The sequence below is a fragment of the Vidua macroura genome, chromosome Z, assembly GCF_024509145.1.
Source record: "Vidua macroura isolate BioBank_ID:100142 chromosome Z, ASM2450914v1, whole genome shotgun sequence".
Classification (NCBI taxonomy): Eukaryota; Metazoa; Chordata; class Aves; order Passeriformes; family Viduidae; genus Vidua; species Vidua macroura.
Window position 1 is genome coordinate 33,561,199 of NC_071611.1, and position 9,149 is coordinate 33,570,347.

Sequence of the window (9,149 nt, forward strand, 5' to 3'; positions counted from 1 at the left end):
GAAGACAGATGGGAAAACAAATGGGAAAACAGAAAATCTTATAACAACTCTATTTCAAAGCAGTTGTTTTTTTGAACCAGAGCACAAGCAGAAGTGAAGAAGCAGACTCCTGGTATTAATAATGGCTTTCAAAGCATCCCTATTCTTCACTGTCCTTACCATGTTTTTTTCTTCTGAATATTATGGCATGCATATATATATGTGTGTGTGTGTGTGTGTGTGTGTGTGTGTGTGTGTGTGTGTGTATGTGTGCATGTATGTATGTAAAATATATATATGTGTTATTTTGTGTTAATTCGGACTTCAAGTATATTTAATACTTTGAAATTTTGTATTGAAACCTATAAAGCTTGTTGCCCATGGAGAAGAGAAAATCTGAAAATGGAGGCAAAAGTGGGGATACAGGGGGAATAGGATGATGGGAATCTTGCTCCTCTAAAATTATCATTGAACATAAATTTTAGTTTGCTGATTGTGTACCTTGAAACTGCATCAAAAAGAAGCCAGATAATTTTTTTTTTTCTTTTAGGAAATTACTAGCTAGGAAAATTACTAGCTATGTCAAAAGTTGTCTTGGTTTGACTAATGCCAGAAAGCTCTTTATAATCTTTAAGACAGAAGGTAGTAACCTTAGTAAGGCTAGTGTCATGCTATGTATTAAAAGAATTTTGTTACCACTCAGTCTCCATCCATCTTAATAAATAATACATTATTTCAGTTCAGGCTGTTATTTCTGTTACATTTCTGCCTTCCTAGTTTGTTTAATTCAGTACTTATATTTTAATTTTATTTAATGAAAATCCTATTTCATATTGATAAAGTGTAGTTTTGTTAATGATTGATTTTTATGTTTTTGGTTTATGTGTTCACCAGAAACTTTGCTGTTTTGAGTCTTCTCTCAGTTGAATAACCTATGTCTTCTGTGGCAACTGGGAATACCAAAAACAGTGGAGTTTGAATTTGGTTCTAGACATGTGATGTAGAAACAGAACTTCTTATACATGCTCTGTTTTATACTTCAGGTAGTTTTTGCAGAAGCCAGTATTTAGTGATTACATGTGCTGAAGAGAACTGCATTTTTTTTGTTTTTAAAACATGGGTACATCCTACCAATGGGCTTTTAATTGAAAAAGCTGTTGAAGGGTTGTAACCAGAAGGTAACTAGAAAAAGAGTAACCCTGATGATCTTATAAAATGTTATTAAAATGCTAAGTAGAATATCTAGGTGAGAGTGTGAGTTGTGGTTACAAAACTTAGACTTCTGGAAAAAAATTCTGTTGTAAATCTTCTTCCTATACTTGACATTTTTTAGGTTCCAGGAAACCTATTTCACAACATGATCTGAAAGCTGTAACCAATGATGTGACCAGTGCAGGAAACAGAACTATAACTTTTGTGATTGTAACTTCCACAAAACTTGGAAGGCTTATCAGAGTAGATTCTGATGATACCACTCAGGAAATCTTCAGTTTTACACAGTCTGTGGTAAGCATTTATTTTATAACTAGTTGAGTGTAGATTGTTACTTCAGAGGGCATCTCAGTTGCTCATTCTTCATGTGATCCATTTATATCTGTTAAGTAACCAGGCATATGTGACCCATCAGTGCAATCACCAAGATTTGCTATGTCATTAAATATCTGGCATCTAGTAATGAACACAAGAGGAACCTTTGTTCCCTTCTGCTTGGATACTAGCAGGGTCTTGGCAATTCCCACTATTTTGCTTGTAAGGCTGTTTGTCAAGAAGAGCTGTTCTGGTGCCATTAACGAGCAGTCAGAGGTTGGAAGCTTTTAGTTTTTGGCAGAAGGTGCAGCCTTTTCCTCTATGAAAAGTCCAAGTATCAGATCCATTTCAGCTGTACAAAGTCCTCATGGCTGTCCCCAAGATGACTTTTATTGACTGAATTGGCTGTGGTACTAAGTGTGTGAAGTATCTTAACTGTGATACAGGCTCTCTTACTGAATGACTAAAACGTGGCAGCTTATGTAACTTGATGGAAAAATTCTTCTGCAAAAGGAATGATTTGTCTGTGTGCAGAATTTGAATATGACTATCTTCAGCATACATTAAACTATTCTCAGAAAATTAGATTGAGATAAAAGGGTGTCAATCTTCTGACTTTGCTCATGGGAAAACTTATGTTTACAGATTTTAAATATAGCTATATGATTGAGTATATGAAGGAATAATAAACTCTTGGCCAGAATTTGAAACTTGGGCAGTAAAACCTGGAAAAGGGACAACATTTTTATTTGTTCTCATCAGGCTTTGAAACAACCTGACCAAGGACCGTTGTAGAATGGGCCTCCACCTGGAATTTATAAATCAAGATGAACACAGAATGGTCCTCATAAAAAACATGTAATCCCATTATATCATTGGTCTTGTTTCAAAAGTTGCTGAATTTTGTCTTACTTTATGAAAGTGATAAATTGTATAATGACACTTGACCCTTCTGATCCCAAAATATGTGATTTTTATGAGTATTAGATGAAACAATTAAGCAGGTTAGACAGAAAATATTACAGCTGAAGTTTTGAAGTGTCACTCTTTTTGCCTATGGATATGACCATTATGTGTGTTTATCAGACAGTACCATGTCACTTATTCTCTGTAGCTTAGTTTTTAGTAATGTAAATACTTTTAACTTTGTAAACTGTGGAAGGTTTTGGGCTGAAATAATATGTATGCTTTTCTTGTTTATTGGACATATTTCTATTGGCCATTTTAATTTCAAACAAGTAGAGCTAAATGACTTCTTGCAGGTGGAATTCAAGTATCCAAAGAAGATTGCTATTTATTCTGGTAGAGGGTGAGATTTAAGAGGGAGAAAAGGGATCCTAAATAAACTTTTAGTCCAGTGTGTTGTAATCACAGGAACTTAAATATAAGTGAAGAAAATTACATTTATGTTATAAACATTTTACATTTTCCGTGTAACTGAGATTAAAGCATTTCGTTTCTGTTTGGTAATAAGTTTGTAAAACTGATCTGAATTGAAAAACATCTTGTATTGGTGTAGGTCTGTGGGTATTCATTGACTTAATTCTGTGTTGAGGAACTTGGAATTTCACTTTGGAAAAGCAGTTACTGTTTTTGTTGGGGTGGTGAACTCTTCTGTATGCACTGTGTTTATTGCTTTGTTGCCAAAGGGAAAAAAACCTAGCAAAAAGAAACAGAAATTACTATTGCATTCCAAGACATTTTTCTTGAACAGATTAGCTAATAGAAGAAAATTATTTGCACATTAAACACTCTTGAGTAACACAGGAGTTTCTTAGCATAATATTTGATTTTTGCTTTTCTCTGCGGTACTTTCTGTGATATCTTGGAAGTATTTTCATCTCACAGCCAGCTGCAACTTCTTCATTATATAGGGTCATTGCAGAGGTAAACACAGAAATCCTCACTAATTCCACTTAGCCCAGATGTTAGAATGGATTTGCAGTCAAAAAACCCCAAAACAACCAACCAATTAAGATGGATACTAAACACTGCTAAATTTAAAGGATGTGTATTGTGCCTGTATTTGTTACGAAAAATTTACTGTCCTCAGCTTCTGTCCTAGAGAGGAAAGTTACCCTGAACTAACACATCCTTTTACTATTATTTTTTTATTTGTCCTATAATAGCAATTAAGAATTAAATCAGTACAGGGAAAGCAGAAACCTGGAGATGTGCATAAATGATTTTATCACATCAGTCTAAATTTTTTACAGAAAAATTGGGTTGTTTTTGAGGCTGCTGAGAAAACTGACTTTAAAAGCCCAGTTTGCCTAGTGATCTCAGTGGGGGCTGTTGCAGTAATTTCAGGATTCAGTCTCTCTGTATTTACACCTCAGATTCTATACTTCTAAACTGCTTCATCTGTGATAACACCGGGGGGGTTTGTTTTCTTTTTTCACATCTTTCAAGCATATATGATAGAAATGTGTACTAATGAGCCCCTTCAAGGTGTTTGCAGGGTGTGAGGAGTGTGTTTAATTTAAAATAGTAAATTTCCAGCACCATCCCAGAAAGGGATCTCTCTGGCAGTTACAAACTAACAGATGCAGGTCTGGTCAGTGGTTTCCTGGGAACTTGCCAAGGGTTTAATGGGTGTAACTATCTTCTCTCCAGGCCAGTGAATGAATTACCAAGTAGACCAGATGCTGAATCTACTGGATAAGATTCAGTAAGTGGTCTAGTCTTGCTATAGTTAGGAAATCTATTACAGTTCCAATGTATTATAGTACTGATCATAAAATTGAAGTGTAGTTCCACCTGGTGAGAAATAATCTGAAACTACCTTTTCCTTTGGGGTCTAAGGTCTAAAGAGATAAATGGTTTTATCCTGTATGTGCATTTGTTTCTCTGGATATTTACTGCAGTATTTTGCAATACTTTGAAGCTTGATTTCTCATAGTGGACTGATTAGATTCCTTGAGTATGATGATCTACAAGGTCAGTGCAGGCAGGGAGAGGACGAACCAGATTCCTTTGTTTGTTTTAGGAATCCCTGTTTTGCTGTGATACAGAAATTTTCCACTCTGTAGTTCCATCAGCTTCTTCCTTCTAAGTGGGAGTAAATATCAATGGTCATTACACTTCCTTCAGGTTTGCTTAGTCCCTTACCAAGTATCTTTTGCTATTTGAAGAAAATCAAAAGTCCTTCTCTAGCCTTCAGCCTTTCATATGCCTTTTCAGGACAAATAATCCAGCCCTGCAAGTGTCTTTACAAAGACACTAATACTTTGATTTACTAAAAATACAGTCCATCCGAGCACATGATCACCATTACTAGTTTGAGACAGTTTCCCAGTGTTATATATCTCTCTGCTCTTCATGTAAGGTTTTTACTAAGCATTCATGGTCAGTAACATTTCACTTTCTTTCATGTGTTTATCTGGCAACACAGAGTCCATCTTAAGAGAAAGAGAAATGCAGGATAATCTCAGTGTACAAACAAGCTGGATTGATGGGCTGAGGCCGATGGTGTGAGGTTCAACAAGGCCGAGTGGCTGGAAAGGCCCTGGGGCTGCTGGTGACAGCAGCTGAACATGAGCCAGGGTGTGCCCAGGTGGCCAAGAAGGCCAATGGCAGCCTGGCCTGGATCAGCAATGGTGTGGCCAGCAGGAGCAGGGCAGGGATTGTCCCCCTGTGCTGGGCACTGGTGAGGCCACACCTCTAGTGCTGTGTCCAGCTCTGGGCCCTCACTGCAAGAAAGACACTGAGGAGCTGGAGTGAGTCCAGAGAAGGGCAGTGGAGGTGGGGAAGAGTGTGGAGCACAAGTCCTGTGAGGAGCAGCTGAGGGAGCTGGGGGTGTTTATCCTGGAGAAAAGGAGGCTCAGGGGAGAGCCTCCCTTGAGGCTCTCTACAACTCTCTACAACTGCCTGAAAGGAGGTTGTACCCAAGTGGGTATTGGCTTCTTTGCCCAAGTAACAAGTAGTAGGATGAGAGGACATGGCCTCTGTCTGTGCCAGGGGAGGTTTAAATGGAATAGTAGGACACCTTTCTTCATGTGAAACATAGCTGAGACTGTCAGAAAAAGACAGAAAATCAGACTGCCAGAAAAAGTGGTTGAATCATCAACCTGGATATTTTAAAAGATGTGTAGATGTGGCACTTGGGACATTATTTAGTGGTGGACTTGGCAGCTCTGGGTTAACAGTTTGGCTTAATCTTACAGGTCTTTTGCAACCTAAACAGTTCTTTGATTCTGCATACACTGTGCGTGGACTAAGGTACAAAGGTCTCTTTGAACAATGTTCTCAAGATACTTTTTCTGTCTTTAACACTCCTCTGTTTATAATCACCTTGCTCTTACACATATGTCTTCTTTTTACCTGAACATGTTGATGAAGGTGTGATCATGTATGAACACTTACAGCAGAGTCAGCTGACTGGAGTGCAGAAGATTTCTTTACATTTACTATATCCCCTCCACCATCAGCTCTGGATATCCAGATGTTCCATGTTGTCATTTCATATGAAATTAACAGGCATGATCAGAATAGTCGACTTCTAGCTAATACAGGTAAAAATGCTTCACTGTTTTGGCTCAAAATTGTTTTGGATCTGTCAGAGCTCCATTGAAGAATGGAGAAAAAACAAAAATTTCTTTCTCTTCAGTAAGCAGTGACCAGAATATTTCTGAGACAGAGAGTACTGTAGGGTAGTAGCTTGGGAAGCTCTGTTCACTGCACCCTTAGAAATGAGATAGCTACATAGGTTTGATCCTTCCTACTGCTGTAGAAGATACTTTGTTTTCTGTAATGGTAGGTGAAAAACTCTATAAGAAGCTTTGAGATACTGGTAATTCTTTAATCTTAGTGTATTCATCAGTCAAAAATCTTGTCTCTTATATCTGTTTGTATTTTAAAAGTAGTGGTAATATGTTTTTAGCCATGACATGTGGAAATCAGGGATACCACAAAGGAGAAAATTTTTTGAGCATCATCAGTGTTTGACACGTAGTTTCTGAAACAGTGCAACTATAAAATGTTCAGTTTCTAAGATTCTCTTTTCATTTCTTCCAGGTGCTGTACTCCAGGAAGGAGGTAGAGTATTAATCAACAAAACAAATTTAGATGCTTCAAAGCTGTTGATTAAGCTACCTGATGTACAGCGTTCCATGTATGAAATCTGGTATCAGGTTCTGTCTTTACCCCAACATGGCATGATTGTTGTTGGAGAACGAAATGTTACCAAAGAAAAGCCTAACTTCTCCCAGTATGTACTGGACAAATTTGGAATTATGTACATACATGATAATTCTGAATCTCTAAGTGACAATTTCACTTTTGCTGTTTGGTTGAACCTAAAGAGCCAGCCTGCTACAAAGCCCCATAATGAAGTTTTAGAGGAGATGTTTAATATCACTGTTTTCCCAGTGAATGAAACTCCAGAACTGAATCCAGATCTCCAGAACTGAAGACTAAAAGACTGCACTTGAAAGTCCTGCAGGGAGATGTGTCAGTGCTGGGGGCAGAGAATCTGAAAGTTGAAGACTTAGATAATGCTCCAGCTGAGCTGAAATACACTATTGTTAGGAACCCTAATAATGGTTACTTAGCAATGAAAAGCAGTCTCAATGTCTCTATAATAAAGATTTCACACAAGCTGATGTTGATAGTGGTAAAGTCTGGTTTGTACAGGATGAAAGTTCATCTTCTAGGGTGTTTTATTTCAGTGTGACTCATGGTAAACATCGCCCTTTATACAAACTGTTCAGTCTTGAAGTTGTACCAATTGCTCTTGTCCTTGTCAACCTTACCAATGTTGCGCTGCCACAGGGCCAGACAGCTGTCACTATTACTGATGTTCAGCTTTCAGCCATCACAAATGGAAAAAGCACTAATAGTATGTATGAAATAACTCAGCCACTCAAATATGGGCACCTCATGATTGGAAATGAGCGGGTTACTAAATTTGAGCAGGCAGATTTGTACTCGGGAAAGCTCTCTTATCACCTGACAAATCTTACTGCTTCCAGTGACGTACTGGAGTTTATGCTTTTTACTGCCGAAGGCAATCTAACAGGACAAGTGCTAAACATCACAGTAATGCCTTTAGTACAAATTGTATCTGACCTGCAGATTTCAAATCAAGCAGCTTATAAATTTGGAAGCAGTCATCTGGATGCTTCTGAGATAGCCATTTTGACAAACAGTAATCCTAGATTTGAAGTGATAGTGCCCCCCTCTTTTGGAAGGATTGTAAAGAAAAGGTTTGTGAATGATGCAGTGTTTGAAGATACTCAGACGTTCACCCAGGCTGACATTGATAGTGGTGTTTTGCTTTTAGACATAGACACAAATATGACGCATTGATCTGTTGAATGACTCATTTACATTTATACTCAGGGCAGATGCTGTGCAGCCTGCTATTGGCTATTCTCAGTATTCCATTGTGCCACACAGTCCTCCACTTGTGCAGGGTTTTACAACAGAAGTGCTTTATGTAACCAGCATGACCACTTTCAAGGCTCACTCTACCTCAAAGGATGAGGCACCAGTCTCCTCACAGAATGAAGAGGCTGCAGTAGGACCACAGAAGACTGAACCAACTATATGGCCAGGGCAGAATCACTGGGAAAACCTACATGAGGAAGATCCATTGCTAAATCAGGCCGTGGGAACAAGTGTATCTGTGGAGTTGAAGATGACAAACCAGGTTTTTGCCAGAGGTCCCAGAGAGCAGGCAAGTGAAAGCAACCCTTAGTACCTTATTATCCCCCTGGTCCTGGTGTCGGTTCTATTCATTGTTGCTGTTACCTCTGTGTGCATTTTGTTCATGTGTCAGAAGAAAGAGAAGACAAAACCTTTAGTCAAAAGTCAAACAGATGCAATCCTCAGTAGTGCAGATCGATGTCTGGAACAGAGCTTGACTGTGCCCTCTGTCACAATGACTCCTCTCCTGAAGGGGGCTGAAATAAGTACAGCCTCAACATTTGTGGCAGTAAAACATGAGCAGCTGCTTCCTACAGTGGTTCCTCCAACTACAGAAAGGTATCTGAAAAACAGCTTTTTAAATCTTGATCCTGAAATGATCCAGTATTGTCGTAAAACAAACTCAACTTCGAAGCACAATCAGTACTGGGTATAGTTACACCAGTTTTGGTCATGCTAATTGATGTAGCATGGAAAAGTGAATATATATTGTTGACATATAATTTGTTCTTTATTACCCTTATTTATTATAGGTCAAATGATACACTCTGTGTTAGATGAAATCTGAATACCTGTGAAATAATAACAAAAATCCTACTGATTACAGTGGCCATAATAGAAGATTTGCAGTTGGTGTGTCAGCAAAATTCCCACTTAATTCAGTGGGGAATTTGGCCACATGGATTTTGAGTGCACCCCATGTATGCTGTATTTTTTATTTCCCATGAAAGGTAAAATAGAATATTCTGTCATGGATTATATATTTTTAATGGAATTGTTTTTGGTTTTTGGGGTTTTTTTTTAAACTGATTTTGCTATGAAGGTATTTTATTCCTTCTGAATCACTACTTCTCTTTGGAGAAATTCAGATTGTTTCAATAAGTAATTTTTCCATGGTGCTAATTTCAATAATACACTTTGATCTGAAGGCTGTTCAGAGGCCAGTACTAAAGAAACAAAACTGAGTATTTGACAGATCACTAAACTAGATATCC

The 9,149-nt window shown here is 38.0% G+C and overlaps 1 pseudogene; it reads left to right on the plus strand.

The window, feature by feature from the left end:
• Window positions 1-8,940, plus strand: part of LOC128822527 (chondroitin sulfate proteoglycan 4-like) — a 34,301-nt pseudogene extending 25,361 nt beyond the window's left edge.
• Window positions 8,941-9,149: the final 209 nt, after the last annotated feature.